This window comes from Microcebus murinus, unplaced genomic scaffold (assembly GCF_040939455.1).
Source record: "Microcebus murinus isolate Inina unplaced genomic scaffold, M.murinus_Inina_mat1.0 scaf013_hap2_Mmur4.0, whole genome shotgun sequence".
Taxonomy (NCBI): domain Eukaryota; kingdom Metazoa; phylum Chordata; class Mammalia; order Primates; family Cheirogaleidae; genus Microcebus; species Microcebus murinus.
In genome coordinates, this window is record NW_027438959.1 from 315,552 (window position 1) to 341,280 (window position 25,729).

The 25,729-nt window shown below is 63.2% G+C and overlaps 6 non-coding genes across 6 annotated transcripts; all 6 read left to right on the plus strand.

Annotated features, from left to right (window-relative positions):
* The first annotated feature begins 2,740 nt into the window (after positions 1-2,740).
* LOC142867064 (5S ribosomal RNA) lies at positions 2,741-2,859 on the plus strand. The gene has a single exon (XR_012916795.1). It is a non-coding gene; the product is annotated as a 5S ribosomal RNA (ribosomal RNA).
* A 3,784-nt stretch (positions 2,860-6,643) lies between these two features.
* On the plus strand, positions 6,644-6,762 carry LOC142867065 (5S ribosomal RNA). The gene has a single exon (XR_012916796.1). It is a non-coding gene; the product is annotated as a 5S ribosomal RNA (ribosomal RNA).
* Positions 6,763-10,546: 3,784 nt separating this feature from the next.
* LOC142867066 (5S ribosomal RNA) lies at positions 10,547-10,665 on the plus strand. Its single transcript, XR_012916797.1, has one exon. It is a non-coding gene; the product is annotated as a 5S ribosomal RNA (ribosomal RNA).
* Positions 10,666-14,451: 3,786 nt separating this feature from the next.
* LOC142867067 (5S ribosomal RNA) lies at positions 14,452-14,570 on the plus strand. The gene has a single exon (XR_012916798.1). It is a non-coding gene; the product is annotated as a 5S ribosomal RNA (ribosomal RNA).
* A 3,784-nt stretch (positions 14,571-18,354) lies between these two features.
* On the plus strand, positions 18,355-18,473 carry LOC142867069 (5S ribosomal RNA). Its single transcript, XR_012916800.1, has one exon. It is a non-coding gene; the product is annotated as a 5S ribosomal RNA (ribosomal RNA).
* A 3,783-nt stretch (positions 18,474-22,256) lies between these two features.
* LOC142867070 (5S ribosomal RNA) lies at positions 22,257-22,375 on the plus strand. Its single transcript, XR_012916801.1, has one exon. It is a non-coding gene; the product is annotated as a 5S ribosomal RNA (ribosomal RNA).
* Positions 22,376-25,729: the final 3,354 nt, after the last annotated feature.

Sequence of the window (25,729 nt, forward strand, 5' to 3'; positions counted from 1 at the left end):
CAGTCGGTGCGCACCCACCCCATGCCTAATGGATGTGTATGCCCCTCCCCTCCCCCCACCCGCCCGACACCCACCCGATGAAGGTGATTCCTCTCTGTCCACTTAGGCGTCCATCCGTTCGTACCAATTTGCTGGTGAGCGCGCTCACGTGGTGCTCGTGTGTCCATTCTTGGGATACTTGGTTTACTGGAACGGGTTCCAGCTCTGGCCAGGAGAACACGAGAGGCGCCCTCTCACCGCTGCTCCTCACAGCCGAATGGCACTCCGTGGTGTCCACGCGCCACATTTTATTGATGCACTCCTGGATGGATGGGCACTCGGGTCGCTTCCACGTCTTTGGGATTGTGAATTGTGCCCTAACTGTAACCCTAACCCTTACCCAGCCCGTCTCCTCTGCCCCTGCCTGACGCACTCCTCCCCGGCCAGGCCCGTCACTGTCCTGGGCCCCCGCCTGACCGGCTCCTCCCCGCCCGGCCGGTCACCGTCCTCTGCCCCTGCCTGACACGCTCCTTCCCGCCCGGCCTCTCACCGTCCTCGGCCCCTGCCTGACCGGCTCCTCCGTCGCCTGGGCCTTCCAAGGGCTTGGTGTGGATGCTGCTTCCAGGAAGCCCTCCAGAAACCCGGCAGCAGGGTGGCCGCAGCAGTCTCCAGCAGCCGTCCCTAAGTCGCGTGAGTGCGGGGGACGCGCCCCCGCTGTGCCGCGGGGGCCCAGCCTGGTGTCTTCCCTGAGGCCCTGCGGCTGCCGGCTGGGCTGCCGCTCCCCGCAAGGGGAGAGCCGCGGAGGTGGGGACCGCCTCCTGATGGGGACGTACACGCAGCTCTCCACGTCGGATTCCGGGGCTCTCTGTCCTGCCCGAAGGCCCAGCTGGCCTGCGGGTCCTTAGAGTGGCAAAAACCTCCGAAAACTGAGACTGAGGGTCCGGTGGGTGTCTGCACTTTTGTGCTGGGCACCCCAGGGAGGCCCGGGGGCTGGCTGGACAACGTGGTCTGCTGGGCGGTGGTGGGGGGGTTGGAGGAGCAACTGATGCCCTTTGCACTTTGGGTAGCAAGAGTCTGAGGTGTCTCTGAGCCCTGTGCCCTGTGGGGGCGGGGCGGGGGGGAGGAGGAGGAGGAGGAGGAGGAGGTGGGAAGGGCCGGGGCCTGCAGTCCTGTTCCCGGGGTGGCACGGCAAGTGGCTTCTTCCACAGGCTGCTTGGCCTGGGCTCCCTGCACCTGGGCCTTTGGAGGACCGGCCCTGTGCTTGCCAACACTTCCTGCAGGGACCCAGAGCTGGGAGGTGGCATCTCTCAGCCCTGGGTCGGGCAGAGCCCCAGCGGGCCATGCCCACAACCTCTCTCAGCACCGGTCCCCCAGAAGGCTCCTTTGGGACCAGGATTCTCTTGCGGTGACTCTTTAAGGTCTGGCCCCTGGATGGAGGGGCACCAGGAGTAGAGGAGCAGGAAGGGGAAGGGGGTGGCCATGCGAGGGGACACTTTGAGGCCAAGTCCCAGCTTCAGCCTGATCCTCCTGGGAACCCCGCTCTGAGACAAGGAGCCGGGCTTCGCATTCCCACAGCAGCCAGTCGTGGGCTGAGGACACCTGGGGCGTTGGGAACTCCCTGGCTTCTCCTGGGTTTAACGTCTAGAGCTGCTTGTGAATCGCGCCGCCACACACACCCGAGCGCACGTGTCTTCCGCACAGACTGCGGGCCTCGCTCTTCTGAATGCCGCTAGCTCGCCACCCACCCACGGGTGAACCTGGTCAGGGTGCTTTCTCTCAGGGGCAGACTCTTTTCCGGGCGGGCTACCGGTGTCTCTGTTTGCTCGTTTCTTTCTTCCATTTCGGGACAGTCTTCCTTGCTGGGTGTGGAAATCTCCTATGCCTTCCCTCGCCTATTCTGTCAGCTTTAAAATTCTCTTTCAGTTGCCACCCTCACAGATGGATTAGGAAACTCTTTCCGGTGCACTCATTAGTGAAATGACCTCCAGGAAGCTGGAATCCAATATCTAATGGCCGATTTTTAGCGAGTCCACACGCCAGGGTGGTCGGGGTCCAATGCAGCCCCGGCCAGGCCCAGGCCCCTTGGACTGGGCCACAGGAGGACACGGAGGAGGGTCCCGGCCCCCACGAAGCGGTGCCGGCAGTTCTCCACGGGCTTGGGCGTTTTCCAGAGGTAGGAGATGGAGGGGACTGATTTCTTCAGCGCCCCCCAAACCACGCCACCCCACCCCACCCATGGGACACATCCCCAGAGAGAGACGCCCCATACACTGGCTGTGCCCCAGCCCTGGCCCGGGGGAATAGGCGGCAGCCCACCCACAGGGCGAGGGGGGGGGCGCAGCTGAAAGGGGTTGTGGGGGAGGGCGGCCCCTGGCTGGGGTCAAAGGGCGAGCGTCCCGCGCCTGCGCAGTCAGCGGCAGCGACGCGCTGGGGGTGGGCAGCGGGTAGGTGAAGGAGGCCGGGCGAGGAGACGAGGGGGGCTGGGAGGGCTCCACCTTGGCGAGTCCAGCCGTGGAGGCGCATCTTGTGTGAGTGTGAGTGAGTGTGAGTGTGTGTGTGTGTGTATAGAGAGACAGCCCCCCACCCCGCCCCGCCCCGCCCCGCCCCGCCCATCACCCCCGTCCCTGGGAGCCAGCGGGACCCGGCCGGCGAACTCAACCAGCCCGGCCCGGCCCGGCGCGGGGCCTGGGGCGGGAGGCGGCGGCGGGGAAGCCCAGAGAGGCTCGGCTTCTCGAGCGGGGCAGGGGCGCCCTCCGCCGCCGTCTAGGGCCACACCACCCTGAACGCCCCCGATCTCGTCTGGTCTCGGAAGCTAAGCAGGGTCGGGCCTGGTTAGTACTTGGATGGGAGACCGCCTGGGAATACCGGGTGCCACAGGCTGCTGCTTTTTTTTTTTTTTTTCTTGCCTCTTGTTCTGTCCCCTTTCTGGGAGCGCGGCGGCGGCCCGGGGTGGGGGTCACCCCCACCCTCAGCGCCCGCGCGGTGCCTGGCGCCCCAGCCCGCACCGTGGGGCCTCCTCTTGTCCCAAGCCTCGACACCGCCGCCACGCGGCAGCATGCGTGGCATCTGGACTGTCAGGTCTCAGACCAAAGGTCTGCTCTGTGGGAACCGACACGCTGGAGGAAACCTTGAGAGTCTGAGAGGGGAGGGAGTTCCAGAAGAAGGCCAGGATGTCATTTTGAGGGAGTATGTGACCAGAACTCGTCCCGTTGATTTTGGGGTTCTATGGGCTACACGCAGGAAACTTTGGTGGTGGCACCTGATGTTGGGGGATCCGGAGTCACACCCAGACCTGCTCCACAGGCCTCCTTTTACTTTTCTCTTCGGATTCATTATTTTTAAAAAGTGTCTCTTACCTCTAGGATTGCATTTTCTTTTCTCTCTCTTTTCAAGCAGATGATGGGAGTACAAGTATTCAGGTGACATGTGTTGCCCGTGCCGCCCTCCCCCCTGTGTTCTTTTTTTTTTTTTTTTTTTGAGACAGAGTCTCGTTTTGCTGCCCAGGCTAGAGTGAGTGCCATGGCGTCAGCCTAGCTCACAGCAACCTCAATCTCCGGGCTCAAGCAATCCTGCTGCCTCAGCCTCCCGAGTAGTTGGGACTACAGGCATGCACCACCACGCCCGGCTGTGTTTTTCTATATATATTAGTTGGCCAATTAATTTCTTTCTATTTTTAGTAGAGACGGGGTCTCGCTCTTGCTCAGGCTGGTTTCGAACTCCTGACCTGGAGCAATCCGCCCGCCTCGGCCTCCCAGAGAGCTAGGATTACAGGCGTGAGCCACCGCGCCCGGCCCCCCCTGTGTTCTTATTCATATACCTCTCATGTTGTTCCAGCGTATTGTGGGGGTACCAATGTTAAGGTCGGGTGCCTTGCCCTCTCCAAGCCTCCCCCCTCGGGTCAGAGCTTCAAGTGCGCCCATCCCCCAGTCGGTGCGCACCCACCCCATGCCTAATGGATGTGTATGCCCCTCCCCTCCCCCCACCCGCCCGACACCCACCCGATGAAGGTGATTCCTCTCTGTCCACTTAGGCGTCCATCCGTTCGTACCAATTTGCTGGTGAGCGCGCTCACGTGGTGCTCGTGTGTCCATTCTTGGGATACTTGGTTTACTGGAACGGGTTCCAGCTCTGGCCAGGAGAACACGAGAGGCGCCCTCTCACCGCTGCTCCTCACAGCCGAATGGCACTCCGTGGTGTCCACGCGCCACATTTTATTGATGCACTCCTGGATGGATGGGCACTGGGGTCGCTTCCACGTCTTTGGGATTGTGAATTGTGCCCTAACTGTAACCCTAACCCTTACCCAGCCCGTCTCCTCTGCCCCTGCCTGACGCACTCCTCCCCGGCCAGGCCCGTCACTGTCCTGGGCCCCCGCCTGACCGGCTCCTCCCCGCCCGGCCGGTCACCGTCCTCTGCCCCTGCCTGACACGCTCCTTCCCGCCCGGCCTCTCACCGTCCTCGGCCCCTGCCTGACCGGCTCCTCCGTCGCCTGGGCCTTCCAAGGGCTTGGTGTGGATGCTGCTTCCAGGAAGCCCTCCAGAAACCCGGCAGCAGGGTGGCCGCAGCAGTCTCCAGCAGCCGTCCCTAAGTCGCGTGAGTGCGGGGGACGCGCCCCCGCTGTGCCGCGGGGGCCCAGCCTGGTGTCTTCCCTGAGGCCCTGCGGCTGCCGGCTGGGCTGCCGCTCCCCGCAAGGGGAGAGCCGCGGAGGTGGGGACCGCCTCCTGATGGGGACGTACACGCAGCTCTCCACGTCGGATTCCGGGGCTCTCTGTCCTGCCCGAAGGCCCAGCTGGCCTGCGGGTCCTTAGAGTGGCAAAAACCTCCGAAAACTGAGACTGAGGGTCCGGTGGGTGTCTGCACTTTTGTGCTGGGCACCCCAGGGAGGCCCGGGGGCTGGCTGGACAACGTGGTCTGCTGGGCGGTGGTGGGGGGGTTGGAGGAGCAACTGATGCCCTTTGCACTTTGGGTAGCAAGAGTCTGAGGTGTCTCTGAGCCCTGTGCCCTGTGGGGGCGGGGCGGGGGGGAGGAGGAGGAGGAGGAGGAGGAGGTGGGAAGGGCCGGGGCCTGCAGTCCTGTTCCCGGGGTGGCACGGCAAGTGGCTTCTTCCACAGGCTGCTTGGCCTGGGCTCCCTGCACCTGGGCCTTTGGAGGACCGGCCCTGTGCTTGCCAACACTTCCTGCAGGGACCCAGAGCTGGGAGGTGGCATCTCTCAGCCCTGGGTCGGGCAGAGCCCCAGCGGGCCATGCCCACAACCTCTCTCAGCACCGGTCCCCCAGAAGGCTCCTTTGGGACCAGGATTCTCTTGCGGTGACTCTTTAAGGTCTGGCCCCTGGATGGAGGGGCACCAGGAGTAGAGGAGCAGGAAGGGGAAGGGGGTGGCCATGCGAGGGGACACTTTGAGGCCAAGTCCCAGCTTCAGCCTGATCCTCCTGGGAACCCCGCTCTGAGACAAGGAGCCGGGCTTCGCATTCCCACAGCAGCCAGTCGTGGGCTGAGGACACCTGGGGCGTTGGGAACTCCCTGGCTTCTCCTGGGTTTAACGTCTAGAGCTGCTTGGGAATCGCGCCGCCACACACACCCGAGCGCACGTGTCTTCCGCACAGACTGCGGGCCTCGCTCTTCTGAATGCCGCTAGCTCGCCACCCACCCACGGGTGAACCTGGTCAGGGTGCTTTCTCTCAGGGGCAGACTCTTTTCCGGGCGGGCTACCGGTGTCTCTGTTTGCTCGTTTCTTTCTTCCATTTCGGGAAAGTCTTCCTTGCTGGGTGTGGAAATCTCCTATGCCTTCCCTCGCCTATTCTGTCAGCTTTAAAATTCTCTTTCAGTTGCCACCCTCACAGATGGATTAGGAAACTCTTTCCGGTGCACTCATTAGTGAAATGACCTCCAGGAAGCTGGAATCCAATATCTAATGGCCGATTTTTAGCGAGTCCACACGCCAGGGTGGTCGGGGTCCAATGCAGCCCCGGCCAGGCCCAGGCCCCTTGGACTGGGCCACAGGAGGACACGGAGGAGGGTCCCGGCCCCCACGAAGCGGTGCCGGCAGTTCTCCACGGGCTTGGGCGTTTTCCAGAGGTAGGAGATGGAGGGGACTGATTTCTTCAGCGCCCCCCAAACCACGCCACCCCACCCCACCCATGGGACACATCCCCAGAGAGAGACGCCCCATACACTGGCTGTGCCCCAGCCCTGGCCCGGGGGAATAGGCGGCAGCCCACCCACAGGGCGAGGGGGGGGGCGCAGCTGAAAGGGGTTGTGGGGGAGGGCGGCCCCTGGCTGGGGTCAAAGGGCGAGCGTCCCGCGCCTGCGCAGTCAGCGGCAGCGACGCGCTGGGGGTGGGCAGCGGGTAGGTGAAGGAGGCCGGGCGAGGAGACGAGGGGGGCTGGGAGGGCTCCACCTTGGCGAGTCCAGCCGTGGAGGCGCATCTTGTGTGAGTGTGAGTGAGTGTGAGTGTGTGTGTGTGTGTATAGAGAGACAGCCCCCCACCCCGCCCCGCCCCGCCCCGCCCCGCCCATCACCCCCGTCCCTGGGAGCCAGCGGGACCCGGCCGGCGAACTCAACCAGCCCGGCCCGGCCCGGCGCGGGGCCTGGGGCGGGAGGCGGCGGCGGGGAAGCCCAGAGAGGCTCGGCTTCTCGAGCGGGGCAGGGGCGCCCTCCGCCGCCGTCTAGGGCCACACCACCCTGAACGCCCCCGATCTCGTCTGGTCTCGGAAGCTAAGCAGGGTCGGGCCTGGTTAGTACTTGGATGGGAGACCGCCTGGGAATACCGGGTGCCACAGGCTGCTGCTTTTTTTTTTTTTTTTCTTGCCTCTTGTTCTGTCCCCTTTCTGGGAGCGCGGCGGCGGCCCGGGGTGGGGGTCACCCCCACCCTCAGCGCCCGCGCGGTGCCTGGCGCCCCAGCCCGCACCGTGGGGCCTCCTCTTGTCCCAAGCCTCGACACCGCCGCCACGCGGCAGCATGCGTGGCATCTGGACCGTCAGGTCTCAGACCAAAGGTCTGCTCTGTGGGAACCGACACGCTGGAGGAAACCTTGAGAGTCTGAGAGGGGAGGGAGTTCCAGAAGAAGGCCAGGATGTCATTTTGAGGGAGTATGTGACCAGAACTCGTCCCGTTGATTTTGGGGTTCTATGGGCTACACGCAGGAAACTTTGGTGGTGGCACCTGATGTTGGGGGATCCGGAGTCACACCCAGACCTGCTCCACAGGCCTCCTTTTACTTTTCTCTTCGGATTCATTATTTTTAAAAAGTGTCTCTTACCTCTAGGATTGCATTTTCTTTTCTCTCTCTTTTCAAGCAGATGATGGGAGTACAAGTATTCAGGTGACATGTGTTGCCCGTGCCGCCCTCCCCCCTGTGTTCTTTTTTTTTTTTTTTTTTTGAGACAGAGTCTCGTTTTGCTGCCCAGGCTAGAGTGAGTGCCATGGCGTCAGCCTAGCTCACAGCAACCTCAATCTCCGGGCTCAAGCAATCCTGCTGCCTCAGCCTCCCGAGTAGTTGGGACTACAGGCATGCACCACCACGCCCGGCTGTGTTTTTCTATATATATTAGTTGGCCAATTAATTTCTTTCTATTTTTAGTAGAGACGGGGTCTCGCTCTTGCTCAGGCTGGTTTCGAACTCCTGACCTGGAGCAATCCGCCCGCCTCGGCCTCCCAGAGAGCTAGGATTACAGGCGTGAGCCACCGCGCCCGGCCCCCCCTGTGTTCTTATTCATATACCTCTCATGTTGTTCCAGCGTATTGTGGGGGTACCAATGTTAAGGTCGGGTGCCTTGCCCTCTCCAAGCCTCCCCCCTCGGGTCAGAGCTTCAAGTGCGCCCATCCCCCAGTCGGTGCGCACCCACCCCATGCCTAATGGATGTGTATGCCCCTCCCCTCCCCCCACCCGCCCGACACCCACCCGATGAAGGTGATTCCTCTCTGTCCACTTAGGCGTCCATCCGTTCGTACCAATTTGCTGGTGAGCGCGCTCACGTGGTGCTCGTGTGTCCATTCTTGGGATACTTGGTTTACTGGAACGGGTTCCAGCTCTGGCCAGGAGAACACGAGAGGCGCCCTCTCACCGCTGCTCCTCACAGCCGAATGGCACTCCGTGGTGTCCACGCGCCACATTTTATTGATGCACTCCTGGATGGATGGGCACTCGGGTCGCTTCCACGTCTTTGGGATTGTGAATTGTGCCCTAACTGTAACCCTAACCCTTACCCAGCCCGTCTCCTCTGCCCCTGCCTGACGCACTCCTCCCCGGCCAGGCCCGTCACTGTCCTGGGCCCCCGCCTGACCGGCTCCTCCCCGCCCGGCCGGTCACCGTCCTCTGCCCCTGCCTGACACGCTCCTTCCCGCCCGGCCTCTCACCGTCCTCGGCCCCTGCCTGACCGGCTCCTCCGTCGCCTGGGCCTTCCAAGGGCTTGGTGTGGATGCTGCTTCCAGGAAGCCCTCCAGAAACCCGGCAGCAGGGTGGCCGCAGCAGTCTCCAGCAGCCGTCCCTAAGTCGCGTGAGTGCGGGGGACGCGCCCCCGCTGTGCCGCGGGGGCCCAGCCTGGTGTCTTCCCTGAGGCCCTGCGGCTGCCGGCTGGGCTGCCGCTCCCCGCAAGGGGAGAGCCGCGGAGGTGGGGACCGCCTCCTGATGGGGACGTACACGCAGCTCTCCACGTCGGATTCCGGGGCTCTCTGTCCTGCCCGAAGGCCCAGCTGGCCTGCGGGTCCTTAGAGTGGCAAAAACCTCCGAAAACTGAGACTGAGGGTCCGGTGGGTGTCTGCACTTTTGTGCTGGGCACCCCAGGGAGGCCCGGGGGCTGGCTGGACAACGTGGTCTGCTGGGCGGTGGTGGGGGGGTTGGAGGAGCAACTGATGCCCTTTGCACTTTGGGTAGCAAGAGTCTGAGGTGTCTCTGAGCCCTGTGCCCTGTGGGGGCGGGGCGGGGGGGAGGAGGAGGAGGAGGAGGAGGAGGTGGGAAGGGCCGGGGCCTGCAGTCCTGTTCCCGGGGTGGCACGGCAAGTGGCTTCTTCCACAGGCTGCTTGGCCTGGGCTCCCTGCACCTGGGCCTTTGGAGGACCGGCCCTGTGCTTGCCAACACTTCCTGCAGGGACCCAGAGCTGGGAGGTGGCATCTCTCAGCCCTGGGTCGGGCAGAGCCCCAGCGGGCCATGCCCACAACCTCTCTCAGCACCGGTCCCCCAGAAGGCTCCTTTGGGACCAGGATTCTCTTGCGGTGACTCTTTAAGGTCTGGCCCCTGGATGGAGGGGCACCAGGAGTAGAGGAGCAGGAAGGGGAAGGGGGTGGCCATGCGAGGGGACACTTTGAGGCCAAGTCCCAGCTTCAGCCTGATCCTCCTGGGAACCCCGCTCTGAGACAAGGAGCCGGGCTTCGCATTCCCACAGCAGCCAGTCGTGGGCTGAGGACACCTGGGGCGTTGGGAACTCCCTGGCTTCTCCTGGGTTTAACGTCTAGAGCTGCTTGTGAATCGCGCCGCCACACACACCCGAGCGCAGGTGTCTTCCGCACAGACTGCGGGCCTCGCTCTTCTGAATGCCGCTAGCTCGCCACCCACCCACGGGTGAACCTGGTCAGGGTGCTTTCTCTCAGGGGCAGACTCTTTTCCGGGCGGGCTACCGGTGTCTCTGTTTGCTCGTTTCTTTCTTCCATTTCGGGAAAGTCTTCCTTGCTGGGTGTGGAAATCTCCTATGCCTTCCCTCGCCTATTCTGTCAGCTTTAAAATTCTCTTTCAGTTGCCACCCTCACAGATGGATTAGGAAACTCTTTCCGGTGCACTCATTAGTGAAATGACCTCCAGGAAGCTGGAATCCAATATCTAATGGCCGATTTTTAGCGAGTCCACACGCCAGGGTGGTCGGGGTCCAATGCAGCCCCGGCCAGGCCCAGGCCCCTTGGACTGGGCCACAGGAGGACACGGAGGAGGGTCCCGGCCCCCACGAAGCGGTGCCGGCAGTTCTCCACGGGCTTGGGCGTTTTCCAGAGGTAGGAGATGGAGGGGACTGATTTCTTCAGCGCCCCCCAAACCACGCCACCCCACCCCACCCATGGGACACATCCCCAGAGAGAGACGCCCCATACACTGGCTGTGCCCCAGCCCTGGCCCGGGGGAATAGGCGGCAGCCCACCCACAGGGCGAGGGGGGGGGCGCAGCTGAAAGGGGTTGTGGGGGAGGGCGGCCCCTGGCTGGGGTCAAAGGGCGAGCGTCCCGCGCCTGCGCAGTCAGCGGCAGCGACGCGCTGGGGGTGGGCAGCGGGTAGGTGAAGGAGGCCGGGCGAGGAGACGAGGGGGGCTGGGAGGGCTCCACCTTGGCGAGTCCAGCCGTGGAGGCGCATCTTGTGTGAGTGTGAGTGAGTGTGAGTGTGTGTGTGTGTGTATAGAGAGACAGCCCCCCACCCCGCCCCGCCCCGCCCCGCCCCGCCCATCACCCCCGTCCCTGGGAGCCAGCGGGACCCGGCCGGCGAACTCAACCAGCCCGGCCCGGCCCGGCGCGGGGCCTGGGGCGGGAGGCGGCGGCGGGGAAGCCCAGAGAGGCTCGGCTTCTCGAGCGGGGCAGGGGCGCCCTCCGCCGCCGTCTAGGGCCACACCACCCTGAACGCCCCCGATCTCGTCTGGTCTCGGAAGCTAAGCAGGGTCGGGCCTGGTTAGTACTTGGATGGGAGACCGCCTGGGAATACCGGGTGCCACAGGCTGCTGCTTTTTTTTTTTTTTTTCTTGCCTCTTGTTCTGTCCCCTTTCTGGGAGCGCGGCGGCGGCCCGGGGTGGGGGTCACCCCCACCCTCAGCGCCCGCGCGGTGCCTGGCGCCCCAGCCCGCACCGTGGGGCCTCCTCTTGTCCCAAGCCTCGACACCGCCGCCACGCGGCAGCATGCGTGGCATCTGGACCGTCAGGTCTCAGACCAAAGGTCTGCTCTGTGGGAACCGACACGCTGGAGGAAACCTTGAGAGTCTGAGAGGGGAGGGAGTTCCAGAAGAAGGCCAGGATGTCATTTTGAGGGAGTATGTGACCAGAACTCGTCCCGTTGATTTTGGGGTTCTATGGGCTACACGCAGGAAACTTTGGTGGTGGCACCTGATGTTGGGGGATCCGGAGTCACACCCAGACCTGCTCCACAGGCCTCCTTTTACTTTTCTCTTCGGATTCATTATTTTTAAAAAGTGTCTCTTACCTCTAGGATTGCATTTTCTTTTCTCTCTCTTTTCAAGCAGATGATGGGAGTACAAGTATTCAGGTGACATGTGTTGCCCGTGCCGCCCTCCCCCCTGTGTTCTTTTTTTTTTTTTTTTTTTTGAGACAGAGTCTCGTTTTGCTGCCCAGGCTAGAGTGAGTGCCATGGCGTCAGCCTAGCTCACAGCAACCTCAATCTCCGGGCTCAAGCAATCCTGCTGCCTCAGCCTCCCGAGTAGTTGGGACTACAGGCATGCACCACCACGCCCGGCTGTGTTTTTCTATATATATTAGTTGGCCAATTAATTTCTTTCTATTTTTAGTAGAGACGGGGTCTCGCTCTTGCTCAGGCTGGTTTCGAACTCCTGACCTGGAGCAATCCGCCCGCCTCGGCCTCCCAGAGAGCTAGGATTACAGGCGTGAGCCACCGCGCCCGGCCCCCCCTGTGTTCTTATTCATATACCTCTCATGTTGTTCCAGCGTATTGTGGGGGTACCAATGTTAAGGTCGGGTGCCTTGCCCTCTCCAAGCCTCCCCCCTCGGGTCAGAGCTTCAAGTGCGCCCATCCCCCAGTCGGTGCGCACCCACCCCATGCCTAATGGATGTGTATGCCCCTCCCCTCCCCCCACCCGCCCGACACCCACCCGATGAAGGTGATTCCTCTCTGTCCACTTAGGCGTCCATCCGTTCGTACCAATTTGCTGGTGAGCGCGCTCACGTGGTGCTCGTGTGTCCATTCTTGGGATACTTGGTTTACTGGAACGGGTTCCAGCTCTGGCCAGGAGAACACGAGAGGCGCCCTCTCACCGCTGCTCCTCACAGCCGAATGGCACTCCGTGGTGTCCACGCGCCACATTTTATTGATGCACTCCTGGATGGATGGGCACTCGGGTCGCTTCCACGTCTTTGGGATTGTGAATTGTGCCCTAACTGTAACCCTAACCCTTACCCAGCCCGTCTCCTCTGCCCCTGCCTGACGCACTCCTCCCCGGCCAGGCCCGTCACTGTCCTGGGCCCCCGCCTGACCGGCTCCTCCCCGCCCGGCCGGTCACCGTCCTCTGCCCCTGCCTGACACGCTCCTTCCCGCCCGGCCTCTCACCGTCCTCGGCCCCTGCCTGACCGGCTCCTCCGTCGCCTGGGCCTTCCAAGGGCTTGGTGTGGATGCTGCTTCCAGGAAGCCCTCCAGAAACCCGGCAGCAGGGTGGCCGCAGCAGTCTCCAGCAGCCGTCCCTAAGTCGCGTGAGTGCGGGGGACGCGCCCCCGCTGTGCCGCGGGGGCCCAGCCTGGTGTCTTCCCTGAGGCCCTGCGGCTGCCGGCTGGGCTGCCGCTCCCCGCAAGGGGAGAGCCGCGGAGGTGGGGACCGCCTCCTGATGGGGACGTACACGCAGCTCTCCACGTCGGATTCCGGGGCTCTCTGTCCTGCCCGAAGGCCCAGCTGGCCTGCGGGTCCTTAGAGTGGCAAAAACCTCCGAAAACTGAGACTGAGGGTCCGGTGGGTGTCTGCACTTTTGTGCTGGGCACCCCAGGGAGGCCCGGGGGCTGGCTGGACAACGTGGTCTGCTGGGCGGTGGTGGGGGGGTTGGAGGAGCAACTGATGCCCTTTGCACTTTGGGTAGCAAGAGTCTGAGGTGTCTCTGAGCCCTGTGCCCTGTGGGGGCGGGGCGGGGGGGAGGAGGAGGAGGAGGAGGAGGAGGTGGGAAGGGCCGGGGCCTGCAGTCCTGTTCCCGGGGTGGCACGGCAAGTGGCTTCTTCCACAGGCTGCTTGGCCTGGGCTCCCTGCACCTGGGCCTTTGGAGGACCGGCCCTGTGCTTGCCAACACTTCCTGCAGGGACCCAGAGCTGGGAGGTGGCATCTCTCAGCCCTGGGTCGGGCAGAGCCCCAGCGGGCCATGCCCACAACCTCTCTCAGCACCGGTCCCCCAGAAGGCTCCTTTGGGACCAGGATTCTCTTGCGGTGACTCTTTAAGGTCTGGCCCCTGGATGGAGGGGCACCAGGAGTAGAGGAGCAGGAAGGGGAAGGGGGTGGCCATGCGAGGGGACACTTTGAGGCCAAGTCCCAGCTTCAGCCTGATCCTCCTGGGAACCCCGCTCTGAGACAAGGAGCCGGGCTTCGCATTCCCACAGCAGCCAGTCGTGGGCTGAGGACACCTGGGGCGTTGGGAACTCCCTGGCTTCTCCTGGGTTTAACGTCTAGAGCTGCTTGTGAATCGCGCCGCCACACACACCCGAGCGCAGGTGTCTTCCGCACAGACTGCGGGCCTCGCTCTTCTGAATGCCGCTAGCTCGCCACCCACCCACGGGTGAACCTGGTCAGGGTGCTTTCTCTCAGGGGCAGACTCTTTTCCGGGCGGGCTACCGGTGTCTCTGTTTGCTCGTTTCTTTCTTCCATTTCGGGAAAGTCTTCCTTGCTGGCTGTGGAAATCTCCTATGCCTTCCCTCGCCTATTCTGTCAGCTTTAAAATTCTCTTTCAGTTGCCACCCTCACAGATGGATTAGGAAACTCTTTCCGGTGCACTCATTAGTGAAATGACCTCCAGGAAGCTGGAATCCAATATCTAATGGCCGATTTTTAGCGAGTCCACACGCCAGGGTGGTCGGGGTCCAATGCAGCCCCGGCCAGGCCCAGGCCCCTTGGACTGGGCCACAGGAGGACACGGAGGAGGGTCCCGGCCCCCACGAAGCGGTGCCGGCAGTTCTCCACGGGCTTGGGCGTTTTCCAGAGGTAGGAGATGGAGGGGACTGATTTCTTCAGCGCCCCCCAAACCACGCCACCCCACCCCACCCATGGGACACATCCCCAGAGAGAGACGCCCCATACACTGGCTGTGCCCCAGCCCTGGCCCGGGGGAATAGGCGGCAGCCCACCCACAGGGCGAGGGGGGGGGCGCAGCTGAAAGGGGTTGTGGGGGAGGGCGGCCCCTGGCTGGGGTCAAAGGGCGAGCGTCCCGCGCCTGCGCAGTCAGCGGCAGCGACGCGCTGGGGGTGGGCAGCGGGTAGGTGAAGGAGGCCGGGCGAGGAGACGAGGGGGGCTGGGAGGGCTCCACCTTGGCGAGTCCAGCCGTGGAGGCGCATCTTGTGTGAGTGTGAGTGAGTGTGAGTGTGTGTGTGTGTGTATAGAGAGACAGCCCCCCCACCCCGCCCCGCCCCGCCCCGCCCCGCCCATCACCCCCGTCCCTGGGAGCCAGCGGGACCCGGCCGGCGAACTCAACCAGCCCGGCCGGGCCCGGCGCGGGGCCTGGGGCGGGAGGCGGCGGCGGGGAAGCCCAGAGAGGCTCGGCTTCTCGAGCGGGGCAGGGGCGCCCTCCGCCGCCGTCTAGGGCCACACCACCCTGAACGCCCCCGATCTCGTCTGGTCTCGGAAGCTAAGCAGGGTCGGGCCTGGTTAGTACTTGGATGGGAGACCGCCTGGGAATACCGGGTGCCACAGGCTGCTGCTTTTTTTTTTTTTTTTCTTGCCTCTTGTTCTGTCCCCTTTCTGGGAGCGCGGCGGCGGCCCGGGGTGGGGGTCACCCCCACCCTCAGCGCCCGCGCGGTGCCTGGCGCCCCAGCCCGCACCGTGGGGCCTCCTCTTGTCCCAAGCCTCGACACCGCCGCCACGCGGCAGCATGCGTGGCATCTGGACCGTCAGGTCTCAGACCAAAGGTCTGCTCTGTGGGAACCGACACGCTGGAGGAAACCTTGAGAGTCTGAGAGGGGAGGGAGTTCCAGAAGAAGGCCAGGATGTCATTTTGAGGGAGTATGTGACCAGAACTCGTCCCGTTGATTTTGGGGTTCTATGGGCTACACGCAGGAAACTTTGGTGGTGGCACCTGATGTTGGGGGATCCGGAGTCACACCCAGACCTGCTCCACAGGCCTCCTTTTACTTTTCTCTTCGGATTCATTATTTTTAAAAAGTGTCTCTTACCTCTAGGATTGCATTTTCTTTTCTCTCTCTTTTCAAGCAGATGATGGGAGTACAAGTATTCAGGTGACATGTGTTGCCCGTGCCGCCCTCCCCCCTGTGTTCTTTTTTTTTTTTTTTTTTTGAGACAGAGTCTCGTTTTGCTGCCCAGGCTAGAGTGAGTGCCATGGCGTCAGCCTAGCTCACAGCAACCTCAATCTCCGGGCTCAAGCAATCCTGCTGCCTCAGCCTCCCGAGTAGTTGGGACTACAGGCATGCACCACCACGCCCGGCTGTGTTTTTCTATATATATTAGTTGGCCAATTAATTTCTTTCTATTTTTAGTAGAGACGGGGTCTCGCTCTTGCTCAGGCTGGTTTCGAACTCCTGACCTGGAGCAATCCGCCCGCCTCGGCCTCCCAGAGAGCTAGGATTACAGGCGTGAGCCACCGCGCCCGGCCCCCCCTGTGTTCTTATTCATATACCTCTCATGTTGTTCCAGCGTATTGTGGGGGTACCAATGTTAAGGTCGGGTGCCTTGCCCTCTCCAAGCCTCCCCCCTCGGGTCAGAGCTTCAAGTGCGCCCATCCCCCAGTCGGTGCGCACCCACCCCATGCCTAATGGATGTGTATGCCCCTCCCCTCCCCCCACCCGCCCGACACCCACCCGATGAAGGTGATTCCTCTCTGTCCACTTAGGCGTCCATCCGTTCGTACCAATTTGCTGGTGAGCGCGCTCACGTGGTGCTCGTGTGTCCATTCTTGGGATACTTGGTTTACTGGAACGGGTTCCAGCTCTGGCCAGGAGAACACGAGAGGCGCCCTCTCACCGCTGCTCCTCACAGCCGAATGGCACTCCGTGGTGTCCACGCGCCACATTTTATTGATGCACTCCTGGATGGATGGGCACTCGGGTCGCTTCCACGTCTTTGGGATTGTGAATTGTGCCCTAACTGTAACCCTAACCCTTACCCAGCCCGTCTCCTCTGCCCCTGCCTGACGCACTCCTCCCCGGCCAGGCCCGTCACTGTCCTGGGCCCCCGCCTGACCGGCTCCTCCCCGCCCGGCCGGTCACCGTCCTCTGCCCCTGCCTGACACGCTCCTTCCCGCCCGGCCTCTCACCGTCCTCGGCCCCTGCCTGACCGGCTCCTCCGTCGCCTGGGCCTTCCAAGGGCTTGGTGTGGATGCTGCTTCCAGGAAGCCCTCCAGAAACCCGGCAGCAGGGTGGCCGCAGCAGTCTCCAGCAGCCGTCCCTAAGTCGCGTGAGTGCGGGGGACGCGCCCCCGCTGTGCCGCGGGGGCCCAGCCTGGTGTCTTCCCTGAGGCCCTGCGGCTGCCGGCTGGGCTGCCGCTCCCCGCAAGGGGAGAGCCGCGGAGGTGGGGACCGCCTCCTGATGGGGACGTACACGCAGCTCTCCACGTCGGATTCCGGGGCTCTCTGTCCTGCCCGAAGGCCCAGCTGGCCTGCGGGTCCTTAGAGTGGCAAAAACCTCCGAAAACTGAGACTGAGGGTCCGGTGGGTGTCTGCACTTTTGTGCTGGGCACCCCAGGGAGGCCCGGGGGCTGGCTGGACAACGTGGTCTGCTGGGCGGTGGTGGGGGGGTTGGAGGAGCAACTGATGCCCTTTGCACTTTGGGTAGCAAGAGTCTGAGGTGTCTCTGAGCCCTGTGCCCTGTGGGGGCGGGGCGGGGGGGAGGAGGAGGAGGAGGAGGAGGAGGTGGGAAGGGCCGGGGCCTGCAGTCCTGTTCCCGGGGTGGCACGGCAAGTGGCTTCTTCCACAGGCTGCTTGGCCTGGGCTCCCTGCACCTGGGCCTTTGGAGGACCGGCCCTGTGCTTGCCAACACTTCCTGCAGGGACCCAGAGCTGGGAGGTGGCATCTCTCAGCCCTGGGTCGGGCAGAGCCCCAGCGGGCCATGCCCACAACCTCTCTCAGCACCGGTCCCCCAGAAGGCTCCTTTGGGACCAGGATTCTCTTGCGGTGACTCTTTAAGGTCTGGCCCCTGGATGGAGGGGCACCAGGAGTAGAGGAGCAGGAAGGGGAAGGGGGTGGCCATGCGAGGGGACACTTTGAGGCCAAGTCCCAGCTTCAGCCTGATCCTCCTGGGAACCCCGCTCTGAGACAAGGAGCCGGGCTTCGCATTCCCACAGCAGCCAGTCGTGGGCTGAGGACACCTGGGGCGTTGGGAACTCCCTGGCTTCTCCTGGGTTTAACGTCTAGAGCTGCTTGTGAATCGCGCCGCCACACACACCCGAGCGCAGGTGTCTTCCGCACAGACTGCGGGCCTCGCTCTTCTGAATGCCGCTAGCTCGCCACCCACCCACGGGTGAACCTGGTCAGGGTGCTTTCTCTCAGGGGCAGACTCTTTTCCGGGCGGGCTACCGGTGTCTCTGTTTGCTCGTTTCTTTCTTCCATTTCGGGACAGTCTTCCTTGCTGGGTGTGGAAATCTCCTATGCCTTCCCTCGCCTATTCTGTCAGCTTTAAAATTCTCTTTCAGTTGCCACCCTCACAGATGGATTAGGAAACTCTTTCCGGTGCACTCATTAGTGAAATGACCTCCAGGAAGCTGGAATCCAATATCTAATGGCCGATTTTTAGCGAGTCCACACGCCAGGGTGGTCGGGGTCCAATGCAGCCCCGGCCAGGCCCAGGCCCCTTGGACTGGGCCACAGGAGGACACGGAGGAGGGTCCCGGCCCCCACGAAGCGGTGCCGGCAGTTCTCCACGGGCTTGGGCGTTTTCCAGAGGTAGGAGATGGAGGGGACTGATTTCTTCAGCGCCCCCCAAACCACGCCACCCCACCCCACCCATGGGACACATCCCCAGAGAGAGACGCCCCATACACTGGCTGTGCCCCAGCCCTGGCCCGGGGGAATAGGCGGCAGCCCACCCACAGGGCGAGGGGGGGGGCGCAGCTGAAAGGGGTTGTGGGGGAGGGCGGCCCCTGGCTGGGGTCAAAGGGCGAGCGTCCCGCGCCTGCGCAGTCAGCGGCAGCGACGCGCTGGGGGTGGGCAGCGGGTAGGTGAAGGAGGCCGGGCGAGGAGACGAGGGGGGCTGGGAGGGCTCCACCTTGGCGAGTCCAGCCGTGGAGGCGCATCTTGTGTGAGTGTGAGTGAGTGTGAGTGTGTGTGTGTGTGTATAGAGAGACAGCCCCCCACCCCGCCCCGCCCCGCCCCGCCCCGCCCATCACCCCCGTCCCTGGGAGCCAGCGGGACCCGGCCGGCGAACTCAACCAGCCCGGCCCGGCCCGGCGCGGGGCCTGGGGCGGGAGGCGGCGGCGGGGAAGCCCAGAGAGGCTCGGCTTCTCGAGCGGGGCAGGGGCGCCCTCCGCCGCCGTCTAGGGCCACACCACCCTGAACGCCCCCGATCTCGTCTGGTCTCGGAAGCTAAGCAGGGTCGGGCCTGGTTAGTACTTGGATGGGAGACCGCCTGGGAATACCGGGTGCCACAGGCTGCTGCTTTTTTTTTTTTTTTTCTTGCCTCTTGTTCTGTCCCCTTTCTGGGAGCGCGGCGGCGGCCCGGGGTGGGGGTCACCCCCACCCTCAGCGCCCGCGCGGTGCCTGGCGCCCCAGCCCGCACCGTGGGGCCTCCTCTTGTCCCAAGCCTCGACACCGCCGCCACGCGGCAGCATGCGTGGCATCTGGACTGTCAGGTCTCAGACCAAAGGTCTGCTCTGTGGGAACCGACACGCTGGAGGAAACCTTGAGAGTCTGAGAGGGGAGGGAGTTCCAGAAGAAGGCCAGGATGTCATTTTGAGGGAGTATGTGACCAGAACTCGTCCCGTTGATTTTGGGGTTCTATGGGCTACACGCAGGAAACTTTGGTGGTGGCACCTGATGTTGGGGGATCCGGAGTCACACCCAGACCTGCTCCACAGGCCTCCTTTTACTTTTCTCTTCGGATTCATTATTTTTAAAAAGTGTCTCTTACCTCTAGGATTGCATTTTCTTTTCTCTCTCTTTTCAAGCAGATGATGGGAGTACAAGTATTCAGGTGACATGTGTTGCCCGTGCCGCCCTCCCCCCTGTGTTCTTTTTTTTTTTTTTTTTTGAGACAGAGTCTCGTTTTGCTGCCCAGGCTAGAGTGAGTGCCATGGCGTCAGCCTAGCTCACAGCAACCTCAATCTCCGGGCTCAAGCAATCCTGCTGCCTCAGCCTCCCGAGTAGTTGGGACTACAGGCATGCACCACCACGCCCGGCTGTGTTTTTCTATATATATTAGTTGGCCAATTAATTTCTTTCTATTTTTAGTAGAGACGGGGTCTCGCTCTTGCTCAGGCTGGTTTCGAACTCCTGACCTGGAGCAATCCGCCCGCCTCGGCCTCCCAGAGAGCTAGGATTACAGGCGTGAGCCACCGCGCCCGGCCCCCCCTGTGTTCTTATTCATATACCTCTCATGTTGTTCCAGCGTATTGTGGGGGTACCAATGTTAAGGTCGGGTGCCTTGCCCTCTCCAAGCCTCCCCCCTCGGGTCAGAGCTTCAAGTGCGCCCATCCCCCAGTCGGTGCGCACCCACCCCATGCCTAATGGATGTGTATGCCCCTCCCCTCCCCCCACCCGCCCGACACCCACCCGATGAAGGTGATTCCTCTCTGTCCACTTAGGCGTCCATCCGTTCGTACCAATTTGCTGGTGAGCGCGCTCACGTGGTGCTCGTGTGTCCATTCTTGGGATACTTGGTTTACTGGAACGGGTTCCAGCTCTGGCCAGGAGAACACGAGAGGCGCCCTCTCACCGCTGCTCCTCACAGCCGAATGGCACTCCGTGGTGTCCACGCGCCACATTTTATTGATGCACTCCTGGATGGATGGGCACTCGGGTCGCTTCCACGTCTTTGGGATTGTGAATTGTGCCCTAACTGTAACCCTAACCCTTACCCAGCCCGTCTCCTCTGCCCCTGCCTGACGCACTCCTCCCCGGCCAGGCCCGTCACTGTCCTGGGCCCCCGCCTGACCGGCTCCTCCCCGCCCGGCCGGTCACCGTCCTCTGCCCCTGCCTGACACGCTCCTTCCCGCCCGGCCTCTCACCGTCCTCGGCCCCTGCCTGACCGGCTCCTCCGTCGCCTGGGCCTTCCAAGGGCTTGGTGTGGATGCTGCTTCCAGGAAGCCCTCCAGAAACCCGGCAGCAGGGTGGCCGCAGCAGTCTCCAGCAGCCGTCCCTAAGTCGCGTGAGTGCGGGGGACGCGCCCCCGCTGTGCCGCGGGGGCCCAGCCTGGTGTCTTCCCTGAGGCCCTGCGGCTGCCGGCTGGGCTGCCGCTCCCCGCAAGGGGAGAGCCGCGGAGGTGGGGACCGCCTCCTGATGGGGACGTACACGCAGCTCTCCACGTCGGATTCCGGGGCTCTCTGTCCTGCCCGAAGGCCCAGCTGGCCTGCGGGTCCTTAGAGTGGCAAAAACCTCCGAAAACTGAGACTGAGGGTCCGGTGGGTGTCTGCACTTTTGTGCTGGGCACCCCAGGGAGGCCCGGGGGCTGGCTGGACAACGTGGTCTGCTGGGCGGTGGTGGGGGGGTTGGAGGAGCAACTGATGCCCTTTGCACTTTGGGTAGCAAGAGTCTGAGGTGTCTCTGAGCCCTGTGCCCTGTGGGGGCGGGGCGGGGGGGAGGAGGAGGAGGAGGAGGAGGAGGTGGGAAGGGCCGGGGCCTGCAGTCCTGTTCCCGGGGTGGCACGGCAAGTGGCTTCTTCCACAGGCTGCTTGGCCTGGGCTCCCTGCACCTGGGCCTTTGGAGGACCGGCCCTGTGCTTGCCAACACTTCCTGCAGGGACCCAGAGCTGGGAGGTGGCATCTCTCAGCCCTGGGTCGGGCAGAGCCCCAGCGGGCCATGCCCACAACCTCTCTCAGCACCGGTCCCCCAGAAGGCTCCTTTGGGACCAGGATTCTCTTGCGGTGACTCTTTAAGGTCTGGCCCCTGGATGGAGGGGCACCAGGAGTAGAGGAGCAGGAAGGGGAAGGGGGTGGCCATGCGAGGGGACACTTTGAGGCCAAGTCCCAGCTTCAGCCTGATCCTCCTGGGAACCCCGCTCTGAGACAAGGAGCCGGGCTTCGCATTCCCACAGCAGCCAGTCGTGGGCTGAGGACACCTGGGGCGTTGGGAACTCCCTGGCTTCTCCTGGGTTTAACGTCTAGAGCTGCTTGTGAATCGCGCCGCCACACACACCCGAGCGCAGGTGTCTTCCGCACAGACTGCGGGCCTCGCTCTTCTGAATGCCGCTAGCTCGCCACCCACCCACGGGTGAACCTGGTCAGGGTGCTTTCTCTCAGGGGCAGACTCTTTTCCGGGCGGGCTACCGGTGTCTCTGTTTGCTCGTTTCTTTCTTCCATTTCGGGACAGTCTTCCTTGCTGGGTGTGGAAATCTCCTATGCCTTCCCTCGCCTATTCTGTCAGCTTTAAAATTCTCTTTCAGTTGCCACCCTCACAGATGGATTAGGAAACTCTTTCCGGTGCACTCATTAGTGAAATGACCTCCAGGAAGCTGGAATCCAATATCTAATGGCCGATTTTTAGCGAGTCCACACGCCAGGGTGGTCGGGGTCCAATGCAGCCCCGGCCAGGCCCAGGCCCCTTGGACTGGGCCACAGGAGGACACGGAGGAGGGTCCCGGCCCCCACGAAGCGGTGCCGGCAGTTCTCCACGGGCTTGGGCGTTTTCCAGAGGTAGGAGATGGAGGGGACTGATTTCTTCAGCGCCCCCCAAACCACGCCACCCCACCCCACCCATGGGACACATCCCCAGAGAGAGACGCCCCATACACTGGCTGTGCCCCAGCCCTGGCCCGGGGGAATAGGCGGCAGCCCACCCACAGGGCGAGGGGGGGGGCGCAGCTGAAAGGGGTTGTGGGGGAGGGCGGCCCCTGGCTGGGGTCAAAGGGCGAGCGTCCCGCGCCTGCGCAGTCAGCGGCAGCGACGCGCTGGGGGTGGGCAGCGGGTAGGTGAAGGAGGCCGGGCGAGGAGACGAGGGGGGCTGGGAGGGCTCCACCTTGGCGAGTCCAGCCGTGGAGGCGCATCTTGTGTGAGTGTGAGTGAGTGTGAGTGTGTGTGTGTGTGTATAGAGAGACAGCCCCCCACCCCGCCCCGCCCCGCCCCGCCCCGCCCATCACCCCCGTCCCTGGGAGCCAGCGGGACCCGGCCGGCGAACTCAACCAGCCCGGCCCGGCCCGGCGCGGGGCCTGGGGCGGGAGGCGGCGGCGGGGAAGCCCAGAGAGGCTCGGCTTCTCGAGCGGGGCAGGGGCGCCCTCCGCCGCCGTCTAGGGCCACACCACCCTGAACGCCCCCGATCTCGTCTGGTCTCGGAAGCTAAGCAGGGTCGGGCCTGGTTAGTACTTGGATGGGAGACCGCCTGGGAATACCGGGTGCCACAGGCTGCTGCTTTTTTTTTTTTTTTTCTTGCCTCTTGTTCTGTCCCCTTTCTGGGAGCGCGGCGGCGGCCCGGGGTGGGGGTCACCCCCACCCTCAGCGCCCGCGCGGTGCCTGGCGCCCCAGCCCGCACCGTGGGGCCTCCTCTTGTCCCAAGCCTCGACACCGCCGCCACGCGGCAGCATGCGTGGCATCTGGACCGTCAGGTCTCAGACCAAAGGTCTGCTCTGTGGGAACCGACACGCTGGAGGAAACCTTGAGAGTCTGAGAGGGGAGGGAGTTCCAGAAGAAGGCCAGGATGTCATTTTGAGGGAGTATGTGACCAGAACTCGTCCCGTTGATTTTGGGGTTCTATGGGCTACACGCAGGAAACTTTGGTGGTGGCACCTGATGTTGGGGGATCCGGAGTCACACCCAGACCTGCTCCACAGGCCTCCTTTTACTTTTCTCTTCGGATTCATTATTTTTAAAAAGTGTCTCTTACCTCTAGGATTGCATTTTCTTTTCTCTCTCTTTTCAAGCAGATGATGGGAGTACAAGTATTCAGGTGACATGTGTTGCCCGTGCCGCCCTCCCCCCTGTGTTCTTTTTTTTTTTTTTTTTTTGAGACAGAGTCTCGTTTTGCTGCCCAGGCTAGAGTGAGTGCCATGGCGTCAGCCTAGCTCACAGCAACCTCAATCTCCGGGCTCAAGCAATCCTGCTGCCTCAGCCTCCCGAGTAGTTGGGACTACAGGCATGCACCACCACGCCCGGCTGTGTTTTTCTATATATATTAGTTGGCCAATTAATTTCTTTCTATTTTTAGTAGAGACGGGGTCTCGCTCTTGCTCAGGCTGGTTTCGAACTCCTGACCTGGAGCAATCCGCCCGCCTCGGCCTCCCAGAGAGCTAGGATTACAGGCGTGAGCCACCGCGCCCGGCCCCCCCTGTGTTCTTATTCATATACCTCTCATGTTGTTCCAGCGTATTGTGGGGGTACCAATGTTAAGGTCGGGTGCCTTGCCCTCTCCAAGCCTCCCCCCTCGGGTCAGAGCTTCAAGTGCGCCCATCCCCCAGTCGGTGCGCACCCACCCCATGCCTAATGGATGTGTATGCCCCTCCCCTCCCCCCACCCGCCCGACACCCACCCGATGAAGGTGATTCCTCTCTGTCCACTTAGGCGTCCATCCGTTCGTACCAATTTGCTGGTGAGCGCGCTCACGTGGTGCTCGTGTGTCCATTCTTGGGATACTTGGTTTACTGGAACGGGTTCCAGCTCTGGCCAGGAGAACACGAGAGGCGCCCTCTCACCGCTGCTCCTCACAGCCGAATGGCACTCCGTGGTGTCCACGCGCCACATTTTATTGATGCACTCCTGGATGGATGGGCACTCGGGTCGCTTCCACGTCTTTGGGATTGTGAATTGTGCCCTAACTGTAACCCTAACCCTTACCCAGCCCGTCTCCTCTGCCCCTGCCTGACGCACTCCTCCCCGGCCAGGCCCGTCACTGTCCTGGGCCCCCGCCTGACCGGCTCCTCCCCGCCCGGCCGGTCACCGTCCTCTGCCCCTGCCTGACACGCTCCTTCCCGCCCGGCCTCTCACCGTCCTCGGCCCCTGCCTGACCGGCTCCTCCGTCGCCTGGGCCTTCCAAGGGCTTGGTGTGGATGCTGCTTCCAGGAAGCCCTCCAGAAACCCGGCAGCAGGGTGGCCGCAGCAGTCTCCAGCAGCCGTCCCTAAGTCGCGTGAGTGCGGGGGACGCGCCCCCGCTGTGCCGCGGGGGCCCAGCCTGGTGTCTTCCCTGAGGCCCTGCGGCTGCCGGCTGGGCTGCCGCTCCCCGCAAGGGGAGAGCCGCGGAGGTGGGGACCGCCTCCTGATGGGGACGTACACGCAGCTCTCCACGTCGGATTCCGGGGCTCTCTGTCCTGCCCGAAGGCCCAGCTGGCCTGCGGGTCCTTAGAGTGGCAAAAACCTCCGAAAACTGAGACTGAGGGTCCGGTGGGTGTCTGCACTTTTGTGCTGGGCACCCCAGGGAGGCCCGGGGGCTGGCTGGACAACGTGGTCTGCTGGGCGGTGGTGGGGGGGTTGGAGGAGCAACTGATGCCCTTTGCACTTTGGGTAGCAAGAGTCTGAGGTGTCTCTGAGCCCTGTGCCCTGTGGGGGCGGGGCGGGGGGGAGGAGGAGGAGGAGGAGGAGGAGGTGGGAAGGGCCGGGGCCTGCAGTCCTGTTCCCGGGGTGGCACGGCAAGTGGCTTCTTCCACAGGCTGCTTGGCCTGGGCTCCCTGCACCTGGGCCTTTGGAGGACCGGCCCTGTGCTTGCCAACACTTCCTGCAGGGACCCAGAGCTGGGAGGTGGCATCTCTCAGCCCTGGGTCGGGCAGAGCCCCAGCGGGCCATGCCCACAACCTCTCTCAGCACCGGTCCCCCAGAAGGCTCCTTTGGGACCAGGATTCTCTTGCGGTGACTCTTTAAGGTCTGGCCCCTGGATGGAGGGGCACCAGGAGTAGAGGAGCAGGAAGGGGAAGGGGGTGGCCATGCGAGGGGACACTTTGAGGCCAAGTCCCAGCTTCAGCCTGATCCTCCTGGGAACCCCGCTCTGAGACAAGGAGCCGGGCTTCGCATTCCCACAGCAGCCAGTCGTGGGCTGAGGACACCTGGGGCGTTGGGAACTCCCTGGCTTCTCCTGGGTTTAACGTCTAGAGCTGCTTGTGAATCGCGCCGCCACACACACCCGAGCGCAGGTGTCTTCCGCACAGACTGCGGGCCTCGCTCTTCTGAATGCCGCTAGCTCGCCACCCACCCACGGGTGAACCTGGTCAGGGTGCTTTCTCTCAGGGGCAGACTCTTTTCCGGGCGGGCTACCGGTGTCTCTGTTTGCTCGTTTCTTTCTTCCATTTCGGGACAGTCTTCCTTGCTGGGTGTGGAAATCTCCTATGCCTTCCCTCGCCTATTCTGTCAGCTTTAAAATTCTCTTTCAGTTGCCACCCTCACAGATGGATTAGGAAACTCTTTCCGGTGCACTCATTAGTGAAATGACCTCCAGGAAGCTGGAATCCAATATCTAATGGCCGATTTTTAGCGAGTCCACACGCCAGGGTGGTCGGGGTCCAATGCAGCCCCGGCCAGGCCCAGGCCCCTTGGACTGGGCCACAGGAGGACACGGAGGAGGGTCCCGGCCCCCACGAAGCGGTGCCGGCAGTTCTCCACGGGCTTGGGCGTTTTCCAGAGGTAGGAGATGGAGGGGACTGATTTCTTCAGCGCCCCCCAAACCACGCCACCCCACCCCACCCATGGGACACATCCCCAGAGAGAGACGCCCCATACACTGGCTGTGCCCCAGCCCTGGCCCGGGGGAATAGGCGGCAGCCCACCCACAGGGCGAGGGG